At 44.8% G+C, this 21,287-nt stretch overlaps 1 protein-coding gene and 2 long non-coding RNA genes across 14 annotated transcripts in view; 1 reads left to right on the top strand and 2 right to left on the bottom strand.

Annotated features, from left to right (window-relative positions):
- The window catches only part of RREB1 (ras responsive element binding protein 1), a 126,760-nt gene extending 117,030 nt beyond the window's left edge, over positions 1 to 9,730 (bottom strand). For 3 of the 12 annotated variants that reach the window (XR_014159125.1, XM_081872966.1, XM_081872977.1), the window contains exons 1-2: positions 8,982 to 9,277; positions 3,175 to 3,218 (exon numbers count right to left, since the gene is read on the bottom strand). The gene's annotated coding sequence lies outside the window, so the exon portion shown is untranslated. Of the gene's footprint in view, positions 1 to 3,174; positions 3,219 to 7,313; positions 7,334 to 7,700; positions 8,030 to 8,361; positions 8,468 to 8,556; positions 8,678 to 8,981; positions 9,278 to 9,444 lie in introns of those variants that run through there. The other 9 variants (XM_081872972.1, XM_081872967.1, XM_081872970.1 and 6 more) reach the window with 7 other exon arrangements.
- LOC309348104 overlaps positions 1 to 21,287 on the top strand; it is a 436,068-nt gene that overhangs the window by 392,253 nt on the left and 22,528 nt on the right. The window lies entirely within an intron of this gene.
- On the bottom strand, positions 12,188 to 18,102 carry LOC309348161. Its single transcript, XR_014159250.1, has 3 exons — positions 17,709 to 18,102; positions 15,855 to 15,978; positions 12,188 to 14,109 (listed from the first exon to the last, which is right to left on the bottom strand). It is a non-coding gene; the product is annotated as an uncharacterized lncRNA (long non-coding RNA).

Here is a 21,287-nt window from a genome sequence, read left to right as displayed (position 1 = left end):
TGGGGGGTTTAAAGAGAGCAAAGAGGGGCATGCAAACCCAGAAGATGCTCCTGACTGCCAAATCATGGGTCCGTAGCTCAGTGGCAGAGTATTTGCTTAACATGAGGAAGGTTTCAGGTTCAAATCCTGACATCACCAGTTAACTGGACCAGGTAGCAAATTATGGGGAAGACTGTGTGGCCAGTGACCCTAAGAACCACTTTTTTTTCTTTTCTTTGTATTTACCTAAGTAGTAAAGAAATACCCAGGTGATTTGTATGGATGTTCACTCACACTGAAAAACATTCACTGCAGGGATCTGCCAAACTGAAAGCCAAACCCCTGAGCGCTTGCAAGAGCTATGCTTGATGCAAAATGGCATTTCAGAGAGAAAACGCAAGTCTCCCTTTGGAAACCACACAAGACCTTGTAGTGCTTCTAATTCCAGAAAGGGACACATTTCTTTTTAATCTGTTGCCCCAAGAGTCCTGTGTCATCTTAAAGACTAAAAAACACACACCCCAACAAATCAGAACGTGAGCTTTCGGAACGGAATGCAGGCTCTCTCCTGCAGGTAAGTTAGGCAATACATCTGCCAGTCTTTAAAGGTGCTACCCTAAGGGGCTTTTTCTTCTGAAGGAAGGCGCTAGAGAATTTGCACTAAGAAAAGGAGAAAAGGATACAATGCAGACCCAGTGGTCTAAAGCAAAGGGGAACAACAACTACTACAAAAAAAGTCAGGATCTTCAAAGCAATTGATAATCCCCTTTAAACATAACAATGTTATGTTTGGGGTTTCAACTGCTTCCCTCCGCCTTGTTGGTAAAGACCCCTTGAAAATCTGCAGGTGAATCCTCCTTAAAACTATTCAGCTGCCCTGTCTCAGAGGCCTTCAAATTCCCTTAGCATTACTTACCTGAATCACATTGAATAAACAGTCCCCACCCATCACCTACTTCTTTTGTCTACAGCACCTATTCAGGGAGAGCTACCTTTATTGACCGCAAGGCCGGTGAGCATGAAAAACTGGAGAGGTAGCAGAGAGAACCAGATGCACTAGAATGGCTTGCATCCTGCTGCAGGCAACGAAATCTACAGGCTATTCTGCTGAACCGATGGGGAGCAACTCAATATTCATTCCAGATCTGCAAGGTTTGGTTAAAAGGACCCTGCCCTTCACAGGTGAGCTGCTGTTCGGCCATATATCCCACTGAGGAAGCCAAAAGCCATTTTAAAACAGCACACCAAAAAGTCACGTTTCTTTTGCATTTCACAGAAAAGCAACTGCCACGGGGTACAGCTTTTAATTGGGCTTAGAAGTGAGCACATCACATCCATGTTATCCTTAAGATTCACACCAAGAAAGAAGCAAGGTTGCTTCAGTTTGGCCATTTCTTCTGCCAACACCTGTTGCTGCCTTAAATAATGTATGTCCTACCTGCAAAACCATTGCCCTATTTAATGCCAACAAGGAGCAGAACTGGGCTGCAAGGTGGGAATGTTTCAAAACTGTTTTTGTATTAGAAAAGGTACAACCGCTCAATTTCTCCACTGAATCTATGGCTAGGTTAGGTACTCCCTTGTTTTCAACAGCCTATATTTCAGGGTGATAACGTTCCATAACATAGAAATGGGCATCCTTTGTTTCATACGACTGCTACCCAGAACGGTATCGTTTCATCCCGTCACTCATTTCCAACAACTGGATTTAGCACCTTTTGCACAGAAATGCACAGACTTAGCACCTGTTGCAAAATGAAACACATGAGGCTCATCTCCTCAAATTCCCCCAGTTCCTTTGTGTCCTAAAAACAACCATCTTCCCACCACACATAGACTCAACGCAACCTGGAAAGAGGTGCGACAGAAGACGCATAACCTTCCTAAACCTGCATAGAGAAGATGCCAAGACCACCCTATGGTAGCAAATTAACACAACATAGCTCCTCAAAAGAAGTGCAATGCTTCAACCAGGCAGTACACTTAGCAGAATGTGATCGTGAAAGAATCCTACAAAAAAAAACCCCACCAATCCTAGTTTACGAGCAGGAACAATTTGGAATTTGGTTGTGGGAAATCCACACTGAAATACTTGCTCAGCTGTAGTGCTAGTTGACTTTGCATGACCCACCACTGTCCATCTTGCAGCCAAATTTACCTCCCTTGGCTGCTGTGAGGCAAATAGGGCAGGATACTAATAATCCTCCACAAGAGGTCCAGAGGGTGGCAACACGAGAACAGGCCTTTACTGCGGTGGCTCCCTGCATGTGGAATGCTATTCCCAGCAATGCTCCTCTGACACCTTCGTTACATGTATTTAGGCGCCAGGCAAAAACATTCCTCTTTTCTGGCTTATTAAGCAATCTTTGGTCTTTTAAATTGGGGGGGGGGGTATTGTTTTTGTTTGTTACCATGCTATGCGTTTTTCTGTTTTTATATTGTAACCCACCCAGTGATCCTCAGATGAAGGGTGGTATACAAATTTAATAATAAAATAAAAATGCAATGAATACAAGCGGAAAACACACTTTTCTCCTATTCGAGCCAACTCATATTTCGTAAGTGAACAATTTCATTTAAAGAAGAGGTATCTTTGTAGACAAGAGCATCCATAAACAGTACAGGTGTCAGGGTGGCAAATTTGCTTGAAAGAGATACGTGAGAAACACTCATAAGCCATAGAACACCACCTAGTTTATATACTTATCTTCACATTATATTTCCATGAACCCAACAGGCATCAGATTAGTGAGTCACACGCACTGCACAACTTTCTTATTTGCTAAGAATCGATTCTTGAAAAGCAGTGTATATTTCTGCCCTGACATGTTTCCGTCCGCACTATTTGTTTCAAATTTAGTTTTCATTGTTCCTGCCACAGCCGTGAAGACTAGCAACCACAGGTTTCTGACAAGATTTTGCTGCATACACAAGGCCCAGAGAAAATGGGATGATAAACCTATTTCTTATCACAACTGCTGGAGACTCCAGGGCAGCCCACGATTTCTGAGCCACTTTACAAATTCAGAATTCCTAGCCTTAACAGGGTTTTCCCTATCAATTAATAAGATAGGGGCCATTGTCATCACTTATCTGCTATCCAAAGACGCTTCTTTGCAAGTTTGAGGGCAAAGGTATTTTAAAAGGAAGAGGGGTGGGGAAGAAGAGAGAAGTAAAATGTAAATTAATTCCTACCCCTTTCTAAGCTTCGGGTCGCTCTTCAGAAATGCACTTTATATCTGTAATGGGGGAAAAGAGAATAAAAAGTTAAGCTAAGTGTTTTGTGTGGAAAAAAATATGTGAACCAGTATCCAGAAAGTTAAAAAGTGATGCAAATATTAAAAAAAAAAAAAACCAAACCAACATTATTCATCTGGTAGCATGTCACATAGCTTTCCCCAACATAAAATGAATTGACACAAGCACACAAGCTTTGAGAACAGCACACAAGTTACACACCATGACTCCAGCTGTGCTGTAATAGACTTCTTTGTTTCCTACACAAATCTATCTGATGTTTGAGGCAGAAACATTGCATTCCACCTGTGTTTCAACTCACTACATCAGCCAGTACTGGGGGGTCGGGGGCAGGAGGTACGAGAAAAAGGAATTTCTGCTGCAGAAGTTTCTATAAACACCAAGTTGGAAGCAAGTATGTTCTCAGGACATTTCCTGATAAATTGCCACCATCAACCCTAAAAAAAAGAGAGACTTATATGGAAGCACATCACATTTTGAAAGTTACCTGTAACCAAGCCTTCTATCCTACTAACCCAGCCACACATAGCAGGGGGCAAATTCAACATGACTTGCTTCTGAGTAATGATTATTAAACTCATGATGCCATGTGCTGTTAACTTCTCAACTCTATGAAAGCATCCATTAAGGGAATGGAGGTCATAATTCTACAAATACTTAAGATATAGGAGTTTACATATTAAGAATGTGATATGAAAATATTTCCGACGTTAAGCACAAAAGTTTAGTCTGATTTTAAGTTTGAGATACCCAGCGTGGTAATTTAAGAGAGAAAAAAACATGGTTTTATTTTATTTACAAAAGGAAAGGAGAAAGAGGATGAATCCCTGATAGATGCACTTGGGTTAATTTTAGCATCCTTCTGTTTAGCTGCTTAGCAACACTTATCCTATGACCTTCTCCGCACCACCTACTTTCGCAAGGGATAACATGTATAACCTGAGAGAGCTAGCAATGATAGCCAGTTTTGACTAGCAGCGTAAGACAGCCGATGCAAAAACCAGCTTTTACTACAAGGGGGAAAAAAAGAAAAAGAAAAAACCAGGGAAGAGCATCTCTAATTATGACACCTTCAGTAATGGAAAAGCTGAGTGTAGATGCAGAAATGCATCTAGAGTACATAAATCATCTCGAAGAAATCCAGGAAACCCATAAGGCTACAAGGGACATTTTGCAAAGGCCTGGAAGAGGAGGGGCAGGGGAATTTTGAAACGCACTGTCTGCCCTTAGGCCAAAACAAGTTTGCTAAACCCACTACTAAGTCACAAGAGATTTTCCCACCTGAGGTTTTACTTTAGCAATCTCTAGAGATTCTCAGAAGTCCAAGCAAGGTTCATCATATGACAAAGATGCAAGGATGGGTGTCATCTATCTGGCTATTGAATAGGATAAGAGTGAGCTCTCATCAAATTGTTTGATTTTCAGAGCAGTTCAATAATCGGAGGTGTTCCGGGTTTTAAAACTTCGTATTAAAAACTAATTATAAGAGGGGGGACAGTTTTATTAAATGGGAACAAATTAGCTGAAAATTTTCAGGTAGCTTTCCCCTAAGCTTAAAAAGTCTGCAAAATTTTACATTAACCCAAACTTAACATACACCACGTGTATATGGCTGGGATTGCTATAAGAGGCAGACACACACATACACAAGACATCAGTTTCTGGCCAATTGCCCTGAAACAATTAAAGCCATTAGGTGTGTCTTAAGCGAAGGATGAAAAGAAGTGTTGTGGTAACTTGATTGATTGGATGATGGAGCCATGCTGTTTCTGAGTTTCTAACACACAAAGGGGTCTATTCTCCCAGGGATGTACTTGCAACACCAGTTAATGCTAATGGGCATTATGCAGACACATCAAGAGGAGGTCTATACCCCTAAGCCTTCAAAGGGAAAATAAAACCCTAAAACAAATATGGCTTGTGTGACCATGAGTCACTGGGTCCATGTCTATTTCCCCCTGCATGCGCATATACACATATTCATCTGAGGAGAGAGAACCAAGCCGCTGAGGGCAACTTTTTTTAACCCTTCCCAAACTGCATCCAATTCCTCATGCCACCATACCCTTTTAAAGATATCAGCCAATAGTTAGTAGAAGCGTCACAATTCCAGGAGTTACTGAAAAAGGAGCTATCTTAAAAGATGCAAGCATCGGTGTGAAAAGCAGAGAGAATTAAGATCCCCCCTATTGCACAGGCAATTTTTTTCCTGCCCAAAGGATCAGAAAAACTGCTTTAAACACGAGCGACCTTGTCCAAAAGGTAAGACATATGCAAAGTAAAAGGCAGTCAAAAAATGTAAAGTTTCGAGCATTTTTCCCTTGCCAGGAATCAACCAACTAGCTTAACTGCCTTCTCAGGCTGAAGACACCAGATTTATGCTCAGATGGCACTCTCTCTCTTCATATATATATATAATATGCTACAGATTTCCCCCACCTAGCACCAAAAACTGTAAAGAAAAAGGACCAATCCCATCTCAAGAGGGAAAACGAAGGGAAGTGCAACTCCGCCATCCTTTTCAAAGTCAGACCATTAAAAGTCAAGGAAATGGCATTTTAATGAGTTATTTTCTCCCCACCACCCAAGAAAAAAAAACAACCTAAACCCCCCCCCCCACAATCTCCCCAGGAAGAGTGCAGTTTGGGTATTGCTCTGAAGCCCCTTCCGAATTTGGGACTGTCCATCGGGACCTGGGCTCTTCGTTCTCTCTCCTCGCCAGGCAGAGGAGCACAAATGTGCTGAGCTAAGAGAAACCGCTCTCCCCTCCTCTTTTATAACCCATCAAGGATGCATTGCAGAGCACTGGGAGAGGCGGGAGAGACAGATAGTGTAACGAAGAGGTAAGAAAGGGGGTGGGGGGGGGAGAGAGCCGGAGGGAGGGGAGGGCAGAGCCAGAGCAAACTTATCAACCCACATGACAAAGTTCAATCCACCTCCACCATCAACAAGCAGCAGCAGCAGCAGCGGCGGCTCCTCCTCCTCCTCCCTCTGCGAAAGTTTTCACAGCATCTCCAGCCTCCTCTCTCTCGCTGCTCTACTCTGCCCGGCAACGAGATGCCTCTCTTTGCCTGTTGCACAACTGCGAGCTAGAAAGCTGGAAGTTACTTTGGCCGAGGACGGAGGAGAGCAACCACCACGTTTGCCATGGCTGCTCTTCACCCACATACAAAAAGCACCTTCTCTCTCTCTCTCGGTTAAATAAAGGCAACAGAGAGCGAGCCCAACGGCAGGGAAAAGTTTGAGCAAGGGCAGAAAAAAGTTTGATCAAGTTGCAAAGAGCGGCGAGAAAATCTCTCTCTTTTTGCAAACTCGCTCCATGTTTGCATGGGTGTGGGGAGGTCATAAAAGATCGGGTGGGTGTTTATTTTTTCCTGTCCCCCTCTTTCTTTTCCCTTTTTAAGTTCCCAAAGAAAGGAGAGACATCATCTCTTTCTTTTTGCAGCCACAATCTTTTAAGGGGAAAAAACGGGGGGGGGGGAGGGTGGCGGGGCAGGGAAAGACGTCTTTCGACCAGGGGCGGAGGAGAGAGAAACCTTTCCCCCGCTGCTTCTTAGCAACGATTAAGGTCGCAGTTTCCTAAGAGACGAGTCCCGACTAGTCTGCATTAACACGGAGAGAGGAGAAGAGGGGGGTGCAGGGGGGGCGCTTTTAGAGAAGTTTTGGATGTTGCAATTGTGGGGGGATAGAAGGGGGTGGGAGAGTTAATAGCGACGTCCTTGTTCCTAATCCGAAAGGGTCGATTAAAAGGATTAAAAAGAGATGCGAGAAGAATCTTTTTTTAAAAAAAAAAACACAGAAAAAGAGACAGACCTGGACCAGTTAAGTTCAGAATTCGACGCAGAAGTAAAAGAAGAAAACAGAAGTAAATAGGACACGCGACACATTTTCCTAGGTTCGGACGCACGCGGGGCTCCTTCCTGTACTCGTGACGATGCGTGTGTGCGTTTCCTCCTATAATCCATTGGAAGGGGTGGGGGGAGAGAAAGATGTCCCTCGGACCCAGTACAACGGGGGGGGGGGGAGAAAAGGAAGCGCAGATACCCTCCCGCACATACGCATACGCATACACATACCCCAAAGGACCATAAAACACGCCGAACCCTTCCAAAGTATTCAAGGAGGAAAGGAGAAGGATGACGCGCGTGCACCTTTGCTGAAGGCCAAGCGAGAGAGAGAGAAGCAGAACTGATCTTGTGAAGGCTCCAACCTCTCCCTCTTCCCCCCCCCCACCCCCGAGGGTGAAGGGGAGGGGAGGGCAAAGGGAACGAGAAGTACCAAAGTACAATTATATATATATTAAAAAGGAGCGACAGAAACAACACACACACACAGATGCTTCCAGCAACCGCCCTTGCGAACAAGGAGGGGGGAAAGTTAGCAGATGCCCAAGAGAGAGAGAGAGAGAGGAAAAAGAGACCAAGTTTTTTTTGGGGGGGGGGGAGAGAAGAGAAGAGTTGTACCTTGAGAGTCGACTCCACTTCAACTTAAAGGGAGGGGAGCTGCTTCGCTCCCCATCATCTTCAAATCATAAAAGCTTTTCCCTCTCTCGCACAACCCCAACGCAACAAAAAAAAAATTGCTGGAGAAGGAAGAGGAGAGCGAGCCGGAGGAGGATGTAGTTGCAGGGAGCGGAGGCCAATTGGGTTAAAAGATGCTTCTCCTTCTCGCAGGCCCATCCAAATCGTTGGTTAAAAATAAACTTTGCAGTAGGAGGGGAGGGAGAGAGATGATCTGGATGAATTCCTGAGCTCAGACGGTTTAATATGGATGAGCATCAGGTCCTGCAGGCAACAGGCTGCAACGGGTGTTGCTGGTTGGTACAGTTTGCAACACGGAAAGAGCGGTGGGGGGAGCCGAGAAGGGGAGGCAGGGAGGAGCGGGGGATGGGAAAGAGAGAGAGAGAGAGAGAGAGAGACAGAACGCTGCCCCAACTCAGCATCTGCTCAGCACCACTGCCAAGCAACTTTTCAGAAACTTTCCTCCACGACACACACACAAAAAGCAAACAAAAAAAAAAAACAAAACACACCCGGCCACCTCTCGCTCCCTCCCCAAAAGCTACATTTGCAACACCAGCAAGAGAGTCGCGCCGCTTGAAAAGGGGGGGGGGGCACTTTCTACCTTTCGCCGCAAGTGTCCTCCTTCCTCATCCCCACCCATCCATCCGCACGTTCGTAAGGGGGGGGGGAAAGTTTCTTTGCACGCCTCGGAAGCTCCCCCAGGCAGCTTCGCTCCCAAGCTGCGCCTTTCCTCTCTCCTCCTTCCCAAGAGGCGCAGGTAGAAAGTCGCCCTCCAGCATCAGCCTCGCCTACTTACGTCGGACTTGCTCCGGGCTGGGCTGCCTGGCTCGAGCCAGGATGGAAAGCGGCGAGGATGGTGATGAGGATGAGGATGATGATGCACGGCCGCCCCCCACACCTCCCTCTCCCGACCCCCCCGCACGCCACTCAAAAAAAAAAAAAAAAAAAGTTAAGGATAATAACCGGGAAAGGCCGGGGACGCGCAATTACCAAAGGAAAGCAAAAGTTTCCGGAGGGAGGGAGGGGGGAGAGCGAGCAGCAGCCGAATTCAAAATGGCGTTTCGATGGATGTGCAAAGTTCATCAACTCCCCCAGAACTTCCCTTCGTCCTCTCCTCCCTCCCGGAGGAGGATGAGGCGAAGCCGAGGAGCCCTCCGGCCCGGCAGCGGCGCCCGACGGTGCCCCCAGTCCCCCCACCCCGCACGGCGCGCCCCCGCTCACCCTCCGAGGCAGGCGCATCACGTGTGGCTCCGGCCAGGCTCCCGGGGACGTGTTACTCAGCCAGGCTGCTGCTGCTGCCGCTGCCGCCGCCGCCGCCTCTTGCAAGCGGTAGCATCCCTATCTCGCTCGCTCGCTCCCTCTCCTCGCCTGGGAGGGGCTCTGCTCCTCGCAGCAGAGAAGTGAGTAAAAAACTTTTCTCCTTCCTCCTCCTCCCAGTTGCACGGAGCCAGCTCAGCCTCCTCCTGCTGCTCCTCGCTTAAGCAACTTTTTGCTAACCATCGGGACAAAAGTCCAACTAATCTTGCAATAAGAAATAACTCCCCCCACCCCTCTCTTTTGCTTGCTTGCTTGCTTGCTCTCCTCCTCCTCCTCTACCACCCCCCTCCGCCACACACACACACACAAAAAGGATGGTGGAAAGAGGGAAGTTTCCAGACTAGAAAGTCTCTCGGTGGTAAAGTACCATCTGGCTGCTGCTGCTGCTGCTCCCCTCCATTACAGGCTTGCAGTTGCAAGGAGGAAGCGCCGCCGCCGCCGCCGCCGCTGCGCAGAGAGAGGCAGTTGAGTGTTAGGGACTGATAAAGCGCTAGGGATGCAGACGGTGCAGTATCGTCTTTGAAGGGATCGCCCGCTGCCTGTCTCGAGCTGCTTAATCCATTGTCAACCAGGTGCCGCGCATTCAGCTCTCTCTCTCTCCCGTCTAATTAACGAGAAAGGCAGAGAGAAGCCCCACGTCGTGGCTGCTGCTGCTGCTGCCGCCTTCCAGCCTGGAGCGGATGGAGCAACAAGTCCCAGCAATTAGCAATACACTTGCAACCTTAGGCATGGAAGCCCTGGGTGGCGGCGGCGGCGAGCATCCCTTCCGTGTCACCAGTTGCTCCACCATCCAGACGAAGAAGGAGGCGCGGGGAGGCCTACACAAACACACGCAGCCTTCCTAGGTTTAGGTTGATTGAACACCTGGCAATTAAAACGCAGACAATGGTGGTTGTAAATAATTCTCCTGAGGCATAAGGTAGGCCCAGACTCCTGGATATTTTGAGGAGGATGCTAGTGGATTTAAAAAAAAATCCTCTGTTTAAGAAATCTGGTACCAGCCACCTCCCCCCCCCAAAAAAAACCCCTAAAGTCAGATTTCTTTAAAAAATCCCTCTATCAAATTAATTTCTGGTTGGTTGAGGGTTGGTTTTTACAGTAGCACAGGGTGGTCCATCGCCCCTGCTATTTTTGTAAGAGGATATGATCAAACACTTAATCTCCAAGCATACAGCAGAATCCTAAGAACATTTGCTCACATGCAGAGTCCAATAGGTCTTAGTCCCAAATAAATATGCAGAGGATTGTGGCCTTAACTTGGCTTTGAGACCATTGAAAAATATGGAATTCTTTCCTGCTCATTCTTTGCTTCCACATTTCCCCTCCCTGCTATGCTTGACAGGCAAGTAAAAAGTATCCAGAGAAAACTGTTTGGTCCTCTGAATCAAAACACTCTTGGAGGTGGCCTTGAGTTCTAGTTTTGGCATAACTATATTAACAGGTATACAGCCCCGGAAGCATGGTTATTTCTGGTTTTTAATATCATTTTTGCTATACTTTATTATTAGCTTTGAGTGCTACGTTTAACAGCTTTCCTTGGGTCCGGATGCTGCTGAACTGCAGCTTCCATCATCCCTGACCGCTGGCCATGCTGACAGGGGCTGATTGAAGTTGTCGACCCAACAACATCTGGAGGGCCACAGATTCCCCATCTTACAAAATGTCTGACAAAACGCTGCAATCTGGAGTGTTCCTGTTTAGGTTTCCAGATGTTTCATTCCTTTTCATTCCCCCACTCCTTCTGGCCCTGTTTCGGCAGAAACACTCCAGAAAATGAATTTGCTCTCGGTATATAGAATATTTCCACGGCTGATTCTGGATGTTTTAAGAGCAGCTGTGCTCAGAATATGAGGCAGGTATGAGTGGAGAGTCAATGACAGAACAGAAGTCTTGTTCTCTGGCAGCTCCAGTTAAGATGGGGGTTTTTTTTGGAAGAAAGCTGGGATAGACTTAGGCCTCAGGGACCTTGATGTGCTGAGAGCCTGAGCGAGCAAGACAGGGCTAGCTAGCTCCACAGTCTGCCTGCCTCTATATGAGGCACCTTCCAATTTTCCATGTGCCTTCCTGACTAGTGGTTGGAACTGGAAGCAACTCACACTGAAATTCCTCCTAAAGGAAGGAATCGGAGCAGGTTGGACCAGGAAACGGAAGCAACTCATGGATAATTCTTTCCAAGGCAGGGGTAGCCAAAGGGGGGGGGCACACCAGATTTTTTGAGGGGACTGCAACTCCCATCATCCATGATCATTGGCCAAATTGACTGGGATGGATGGGAGATGGAGTGCGGAACATCTGGGGGGGGACCACATTTGCTAGTCTTACACCCAAAGTGAAGGCATCTCAGGTAACAACATGATTCTCCTACAGCCTGCCATAGTCCAGGAGCACAATAGCCTATCTCTTATTATGGATAGACATTTTGCCACTATCGCACCTGCTTGCTCCCCTTCCAAACCTTCCAGCTTTTAGAAACTGCTCTTAGGGGCAGAAATATATCTCCGTGGGCTTCCAGTCTTTCCCTTCCTGCCTAAATTCCTTCTGGGGATGCCAGGAGGGAAAAGAGCTCAGTTTCCAGGCAGTACCAGGGAGAGGAGGAAAGGAATCTTCCTCTTGCTGTGGCATGATTCAGTGTGTATCCCGTCCTCCACCCTTCTGAGGAAACCGCATGGGGAGCTGAGCCAAGCCTGGGCTCTGCCAGGGAGCGGCTATGCTGTTACCTGGGATGCCTGCACTTTCCCCCCTTTCCCTCCTGAGGAAACTGAGCAATGCCAAGGAAGTCCCTGGTCCCTCCTCTCTTGCAAGCAGCAGGTGCTTGTCTTTCACTTCTAAGGGAAGGGAAGTTGAGGCCAGGCTGTGCGAATGGAAAGAGAAATGCCTCTCTTTATCCGCCAAGAGGAAGGTTAGAGCTGGGGGGGTTATTAGGACACCTCCTACGCCGCATAATTACATTCCAAGACGCGGCACGTTTAAGTTAAATTGCGAATATTTGAAACAACATTGGGAAAAGTCTGAAAACACCCCACCCCATTCCGCCCCTTTTGGGGATGTTTTTGGGTCTCTTCTGAGTTCAGCACAGTCACACACAAATCAGATGCCCCTAAAACGGTTGCTGCCCGTATCATTGATTTTAATAATTTTCTAAATTTCATTGTTTTGTTTGTATAAATTCTATGACAGAAATAAACACAATTTCTGACCGGCTGCACTGAAACACAAGCTGCTAACACAGTGTCGAAGTTCCATGTAAAAAAAAAAATCTCAAGAGGCCAGCTCATGTTGACAGTTCTAGTATTTAAATTATCTTCTAGGACAGCACAGCAAAGCACACACTTAGTTTCTGAATGTACAAGGAAGCAGCAGTTAATGGAATATAATCCAATGGTGTGTGACAGCTTTTTCCAACCTGGTGCCCTCAACGTGCTTTGAGATACAACTCCCATTGGTCGCATCCAACACTACTCTTTGGCAAAGGTTTACATACGGTACATATCATTTAGCTACCGGGTGGTTTTCCTACAATTTCTTGCTCCCTTGAATTTTGCAGGAACCTTGCACCCACCAAACATGACATTCAGCTGCAGGTTAGCTTATATTTGCTTCAGTATCTTATAAACAGACGCCATATATATTGTTTGGGAAATGTATAGTGTGGGGAAAATAACAGAGATTGATTATATTATAAATTAATCAGTAAAGGGGCAGGTGATTAAAGATTAACTGCTTGGTATATACTGTCATATATTTAATTCTGCTACACAATTCTGCATCCAGTAATAGTTTCAGGATGCAATTATTATAATTATAGTGTCAGGCAAAAGGAGAGACTTTAAATAATTGCTTACGGTGTATTCAGATGATCCAAGGGATAGTTACAGTTGTCATAGTGTATCTGGTTAACCGAAGCTTTCGCAAGAGGTTAATCGGCGGTGTCACTTTGTCTTCTAAGAACAATAGCTTACAATGAGAAGGAACTTCCTTCATGATACGGTTATCTCCAATCGGGAAGGGGACCCACTAAGGGCATCTTGCCCAAGGACCTGTCAAAACCTGGAGCGATTGTTGGTTCTTCCAAAAGCTATTGGCACAAGTAGAACCTCCATAATGTGAGGAACTATGTGCTTGAATATCGAATACCAAAAAGCAACTTCAGAGTGGTAGCCATGTTGCAACAAATCAAAGAGTCTTGGGGCACCTTCAAGATCAATACACAGGGCAAGGATGGCAATGTGGTACCCTCCTGATGTTTCTGGACTGCAACACCCACTGGCAATGCTGGCTGGGGCTGATGGGAGTTGAGGAGTCCCCCCGCAAAAAAAAAACACATCTGGAAGCCCCCACATTGACTACCTCTGTATCAGGGGGCCTAAGCTTTTGTGGGCTACAGACTGCTTCATAAGATGCACAATGTTTGTCTTCAGCCAGTGGGTTTACATGGGCATATAGGGGTGAAATATAGAGAGTGGAATCAAATGTTCACAAAATGTAAAAAGCACATTCTGTGACATTCAGTTAAATGTATGGTGAATAAGCACCGCCACCATCAACAACAACAACAGGAACTACATTGTGATAACGCAATTATCCTAGATTTGCATTGTAGTGAACGGCTATCTCTGGCATCCTCTTGATAGTCAAACGCCACCAGGCCCAGCTGATCACTTTGGGGAGACAGTAGTTGATTAGCCAAGCGCTCCCCCCATTCACAACAGAAGTAACAACTTGACAATAACACAAATTATCCTAGATTTGCATTGAAGGGAATGGCTAGGACTTAAATCACATTGACTTCTGACAATCATCATTTTTATAAAGACACTACTTGAGCCAAAGAATTGATATCCTGATCCAGGAAGACAAATTCTGACGACTGCATGTTGTTTGACTGTAGAGCAGAGGTGGGGATCCAGTAGCCTTTCAGATGTTGTTAGATTAGAACTTCCTTGACTGTCTTTTGACTATAATGGCCGGGGCTGATTGGAATCCAACAACATCTGGAAGGTCAAAGCTTCCCGATCTGTGCTGTTTTAGAGAGCTGAAAGTGACATGTTAGAGCTATTATTATCTGAGGCATGCACACACTTATTCCTTTTTGTTCCACTATCATTTCTGCTCAAGCAGGTCTGGCAGCTTTCGATGCACCGCGAAAATCTAAAAGGCCTGTTTGACCAAGGAATACAGTGAGAAGACAACAGAGGGCTTTATCGTTGCTACTTTCACCTTTGCGGAGAGGGAAACAACTACCTTTCATAGAATCATAGAGAATCATAGAATCATAGAGTTGGAAGAGACCACAAGGGCCATCGAGTCCAACCCCCAGCCTTTCATCTCCAGCCTTTGTGCCCATACTCCTAAATTCTACATCATGTCATAAGAGGAGAAGGAAGAAGTTGTGAGAGAAGAGCAAATAGGAAGTAGCAAGGCTTGTGTCTGTTAGGCCTGGGGGGAAGTGAGACAGCAACCAGGAAAAAGAGTGAATGTGCATGGGTAGTTTTGTGCGAGAAGGGCAAAGCATGTGGAAACCACTAAAGGGAGAAAGAAGGCAGAACTCACAGTAGGAGTGTGGCCTTGGCAGCTGCTAGGAGAGGGGAGTGCATTTAATCTTCCTCGAGTAACACTCAAGGTATTTTCCACATTTGCTCATGGTGATGGGGCAGGGAAATAACTGGCAGTCTAATCCGATACATGTCTACTCAGAAGAAAGCCCAACAAATAGAGTTGCCCAGGTGACTATAAACAGGATTGCAGCCAGATTTTAATATGAAAGAAGCTTCTTGTGCAATTATTTTTTAAAATAAAGGTTGTGCAAAGGTAGAGTTTTAACCACCATCACCACAGGAATATGGAAGGAGAACCTTTACCTGTTGCTTTTCTTTACTACACCATTGTTTTATAGTAAGAGGAATCCAGCAATTTATTTGTTGTTTTTGTTTTTGTTTTTGTTGTTTTTTGTTGTTGCTGTTGTTGTTTTTGTTGTTGTTTTTGATGTCTGAACCTGATCTGGATCACCAGAGTCTTTCCTAGGCATCATAGCTCCTTTGAACAGTTTTTAAATAACTTTATTGTTGATAGCTAATAAAAAGCAGATAATTAAAACACGTGTGGCAGGGATAAGTTCAACAGACATGCTTCACCCCTGTCACTGTCAGCCTGATCCTATGCATATAATTCAGATGTAAGCTCAGTTGTAGTCGGCTTCTCCCAGGTAAGGAGAAGCAATAAGAATGCCATCTTACACAGTGCATTAAGATTGCTACAACAGGCAAAAATAAATAAATCACTAAAGGTCCGCTAATACCCTCAGTACTTTTCAAGCAGACTGGCGGTGCAGGGTAGGAACCACCAGCATATGGAACTTCAGACCGAGATGCGGGGAGAAATTCCTTTGTCACTTGTGAGCCTCAGAACCCTTAACCGAAGGTAAACTTAGTCCAGGCTGGTTCTAGCAATCCGGTACGGTGGTAGAAGCTGTGTGCTGAGGCCTGTGTAAACCATCTCTAGATAAGTGGTTCTCATATTCCATAGGCCTTGAACACCTTTGCAAATAATCCAATCTATCTGAGCCTGCAGACTTGCACAAGTGTTCATACCTGTGTCCTCTCCCACAATCCACTACCTGTACCCTGTGAAGAGGAAAAGGAGCGAGGGAGAGGGAGAGGCTGAACACGACGGCGTGTTTGATTCTTGGCACAATTTAAAGTGCTGCTTATGACCGATAAAGTCCTAAATGCTTTGTGATCAGGTTACCTGAAGGGCAGCTTTCCCCCCATATAAACCTACCTGAGTTTTGAGCCCTGCCAACATCTGGGTGGCAACTGGGGAGAGGGCCTTTTCAGTGTCTGCACCCAGGCTCTGGAACTCGCTTCTCGGGAAGAACCGTTTCAGCTCCTTCCATGACAACCTTCTGCAAGCCAATAATAAAAATGCTATTGTTTAGGTGACCCTCTTAACTGAGTTGTTTTAAGTGGGCACATAATGCTGCAAAGTGCAATATCAGTTTAAACAAACATGCCACACACCCCTAGCACTTCCATCACAATTCAGTTCTTAACCTGCACACACACATTTACATCTGCTATACCTGTTGCAAATGCATTAGTTTCTGTATCCTTATCTTCCACCCCAAAGCTCAATGTAGTTGATAGTTTATTTTTGCAGCAAACTTGCAAGGTGTATTCAGCACAGAGAGGGCAAAATGACTGGTGAAATATCACATAGCTTCATGACTGAGTAAGACCTGAACCCAACTGTCCCTGGTCCTCTATTATATCGCGCTGACTCTCTATCATCACCCAACTTTCCACTTTCTTACCGCAAGTTGTTTCCAGAATGACCAGGAGAAGCAGGGAAATACATTGTGCCTTTTCACCTGTCTCATAGCAGTGGCTGGGAGGCAGAACATAGTAACTTTGGGACCAGTAATTCATACTCTCCAACTATTCTCCGATGAAACTAGGGACATCCTATTCCAATAATGTTGTTATTTATACGCCACCCATCTGGCTGGCTTGTCCCAGCCACTCCGGATGACTTCCAACAAATATAAAAATATAACGTTTAAGAAACATTTTAAAAATCTTTCCTATAAAGCTGCCTTTTGATGTCTTATCTCCTTATCTCCTTGGCTCAGGGGTCGCATAACTTCATACCCTCCAACATTTTTCCAATGAAAATAAGAGCGTCCTAAGGGAAAACAGAGCACTCCAGGATCAAATCAGAAACCAAGACAGCTTCTGTAAATCTAGGACTGCCCCTAGAAAATAGGGGCATTTGGAGGGTTTAGAAGTTTGCCCTCCAAGGGACACTTGGAGGGCCTGGAAACTTGCTCTTTCCTCCCCCCTAGCATGGAAAGGAGGAGCAGAGTTGAAACCAATGCATTCTTCTAGCTTTGCCTACTCATCTAAGGTGAATAACAATAGCTTCAGGCAGGGAATTTGCCAATCTCACTGCCCAAGTGATTGAACTTGATGTGCCTGGGACCAGGAGGTTTTCCTGAGTCTTTGCATAGCTGTTCCAAGTGCTGCCACAGTGTTTGGCCACCACAGTATGGAAACAAATTCCCAAAGAGGTGTAAATTAAGTGTTTGTTTTAGGGATCGCTACCCTGTCCTTCAAATGCATTTGCAGGGCAGTTTACAAAATAGGTTTTAAAAAACAAAAATGAAATCCTAGAAGCAATAAATCTAAAAGCAGCATAGTAAAGCCATCTTATTTATTTATGTTATATGCCGCTTTCGAGCATAAAATTCTCAAGAAGAAGAAGAAGAAGAAGAGTTTGGATTTGATATCCCGCTTTATCACTACCCAAAGGAGTCTCAAAGCGGCTAACATTCTCCTTTCCCTTCCTCCCCACAACAAACACTCTGTGAGGTGAGTGGGGCTGAGAGACTTCAGAGAAGTGTGACTGGCCCAAGGTCACCCAGCAGCTGCATGTGGAGGAGCGGAGACCTGAACCCGGTTCCCCAGATTACAAGACTACCGCTCTTAACCACTACACCACACTGGTGTAGTGATGGAGATGAGATTAAAACAGATTAGACGTAAAGGCCTGGGAAAATTATATCTGGAGCCAAAAACATAATCAGAGGTGAGCAGGTGATACACATGAATTGTGGATGAGAAATATAAGTCTTACCTTGATTTAGGGAGCAATCCTGTAGCCCCTGGGAGGGCAGTTGAGGGGGGGGGCTATAGGATACCATGGAACTCCTTGCTCAAAGTCAGAGAGGGAAGCCCAAAGTCAAAGACCTTCTCATTGCAACAGCAGAAAGCTTCACTGCCAGTGCTCCTTATGCCTTCAGTGGGGGTTGAGGAGGAGTGAGGGAGTACTGGAGATTTTGAATCCAACAGGAGCCTGGATTCACCAGGCTACTTAACTGCACTTAAGAACGCCAACCAGCTAGCATTTTACTGGACCAAACTGTAAAACAGTAGTAATGGAGTCTGAAAAGGCAGTCAAATCAATATAGGCCCTGACTACATGAGCAATGTGGGGAACCTCTGGCCCTCCAGGTGTTGCTGAACTACAACTCCCATCATAATGAGAGCCAGTGTGGTGTAGTGGTTAAGAGTGGTAGACTAGAACTGGGTTCGATTCCCCGCTCCTCCACATGCAGCTGCTGGGTGACCTTGGGCCAGTCACACTTCTCTGAAGTCTCTCAGCCCCACTCACCTCACAGAGTGTTTGTTGTGGGGAAGGAAGGGAAAGGAGAATGTTAGCCGCTTTGAGACTCCTTTGGGTAGTGATAAAGCGGGATATCAAATCCAAATCCAATCTCTGGACATTGTCCATGCTTCCTGCAGCTGATGGGAGTTGTAGTTCAGCAGCATCTGGTGAGCCAAAGGTTCCCTACATCTGCTATAGGAGAAGTATGGAGTTTTTGAAACCAGCAGTTGGCTGCTCTAATGGACAGAATAGTACTGTTATTTAGACTTTGAGTGGGGATTTGAACCAGGATCTCTCTGGGCCAGTCATGAAGCTCACTGAGGTGATCTTGGGCCAAGTATTCTCTCTCCCCGCCTAGCCTACCTCTCAGGCTTGTTGTGTGAATAAAATGAAAGGGAGAGAACCAGGAGCAGCACCTTTAACTCCTTGGAGGACAGGCAGGATAAAAAAAAAACATAACAGATCAATATTTGGCACAGTTAGCCTCAGCAGAGAAAAAGCATTGTGTTGTTGTTGCTAGTAATGGCTCCATCACAGCATCATTTCTGTCTCATAGACCGGGTTGCCTGTGAAATCTTCTCACCCACCAGTCCTTTCTGCTAGGGAAGGAGAAAAAACCCAAAACAAATTGCTAATAATGCATGGGCACGTTCCATTTCCATTTGTGGTCTGATTTGTTTCCTCTTCTTCTTGACATACTTTGAACTGATAAGATCCCAATTATTGGGTGACATCGTGTCACGTCTTTCTCGCGTATGGATAAAGATTAACCTCAGAGCCCCCTTTTAATAACATTATATTCTCTGACAAAATTAGCAATAAATGTGGAAAATGTAAGAGCTGACTGGGAAGCCTCTTGTGAGATGGGGGGAGGGGTTGTTTATGAAGCTGAGGGCCCAGTGGATTAGGAATCAGGCCTAGCCTTTTTACCTCTGGGAACCTGGATTCCAATCCAGATTAAGGACACAAATGGAAATAAATTTGATGAATTCATCCTGGCCCCAGCTAACCTGATGTGGCTGTATAAGCAAAACAAAAACTCCAAACCTGCCACCATTCCTGATATTTCAACAATGTAACATGCCCAATTTTAGAATTTTTTTTAAAAAACTATATTTTTAAAACACTCAAATGCAAATAATACACTCAACCACAAAACCAATAGTCCAACTGACACATTTTATATTGGTTCTGTGTTCTTTTGTTATTATATCTGAAAGAATGTCCAGAGTGGATCTATAGGTGATGTTTCAAGTATAAACGGTAGATCCTAGGTGTACAATGTTATACTATTTATTTACTTGAATATCTGTACTATCCTATAATTACTTTTCTCAAATAAATAAAATAAATTTTGGAACGCCTTTCCCATTAACATTAGGCTGGTCCCTGCCTTGCATTGTTTTCAGTGCCTTCTGAAAAATCTTTTTTAATCTGGCAAGCCACTCAGGTATGTAACTTTATCATGTAATGTTACTATGTATAATGGTTTTTGAAATTGCTGATTTAATCTATATATTGACAACATTCTATATTAATTTGTTTATAAGTTTGCTTTTATTGATACAGTTAAATGAACATTTTAGATTGTTCTTTGTAAACCACTTAGAGTTTGTCTGCTGAGTGAGCAATATATAAATATGTTAAATATGAATAAATAAGTAAAATAGGTTCAGTGATTTTCTTACTTTTTTATGAAATAATTTATAAGCCAGCTTTCAGGATATAATTTTCCTGCCAAGGTAGTGTACAGCAATTTCATAAGACCATCGTCTTCATCATCTAAGGTGGTTCAATTTGCACTCCCTTAAAATTGAGCAGTGCCTATTAATTCTTCACAACAGTTACAGAAAGTGGAAATAAACAGAATTTTTTTTGTTTTAAAATTGCGCAGATGGACATACACATAATTCCTCGGTTGACAATTCCACATTTTCCTCGACAAAGAAACGCTGTGCACACAAAGTTCAGTAAATGAGGTTCAAATGTGATCCGTAACAGAGAGTAGAGACTTAAGCAAAGGTAAGCTAAGATTTTCTAAAACCTAAAACTGTAAGGTCGCAGGCCGATTTCTGTGTACATTACCACAGAGAACAGCTGTCAGCAGGTTTCTGTGTCCTAAACAGAGAATGGAGTAAGCTCTGCTTTGCAGAAGTTATTTGTTATGTCTGTTTGCCTGGCCAAATTGTATCCCTGGGCCTCCTGGGAATACATAAGAGGAAATCAGGAAACAGGACGTGTCTGGTAAATGTGAAGGCTACCTAAGATGCTGCTATAGAACATATCTATTGTTCTATGCCTGGCTTGTCTTTCTCTCCCTTGTCTTATTCTTCCTGTTCTTTCCACCTGTTCCTTACCTGAGGGACTGACTTCAGGTTATGTGCAAATGTATGCAATGAAGTCCCTATAATGTTTGTGTACTTTACAGATTCAAAACAGTTTCGGGAAGGGTGGTTTTGAGTGGAGAAGATGCTTAACCCTTTCCCCATCCACTTTCCTGTCTACTCCTAATAGCTTCTTCAAGTGAGCAACTGGTTGAAGCTATAAGCTGTGTTCCCTTGTGCAAAATGGGTACTTAGTTCCTCGCCTTTTCCAGCTGATTTTGGCCTGGTTGCATGTTCCTTCACAGAGATTCCTAAGTCTCCATTTCTCTCTTTTCCTTTGGCCTCTGTTTATACATGGTACCTGATGGATATGCCTGAGGTGAAGTCTGAATAGTAGGGCATAAACCACTCATCAGTATTTACATATTAATGCAGTTACAGGATCTATTCACACGTAATCAGTGTGGCTTAAAAAGTGGACAGACAGGGTTTTCCTGAACTCCTTTTCAAGACATGTTTTGTTTGGCGCAGCAGTTCCAATCCGTAGGCCAGATTCAGCCAGTGCTTTTTTTCCTTAAAAAATGTTTAGGGGTACAGTGGTACCTAGGGTTACATACGCTTCAGGTTACATACACTTCAGGTTACAGACTCCACTAACCCAGAAATAGTGCTTCAGGTTAAGAACTTTGCTTCAGGATAAGAGCAGAAATTGTGCTCTGGTGGT

Source organism: Podarcis erhardii (assembly GCF_964252035.2).
Source record: "Podarcis erhardii genome assembly, chromosome: 8".
Taxonomy (NCBI): Eukaryota; Metazoa; Chordata; class Lepidosauria; order Squamata; family Lacertidae; genus Podarcis; species Podarcis erhardii.
Note: the sequence above shows the minus strand (reverse complement) of the source record. Positions and strands in the feature narration are given on the sequence as shown.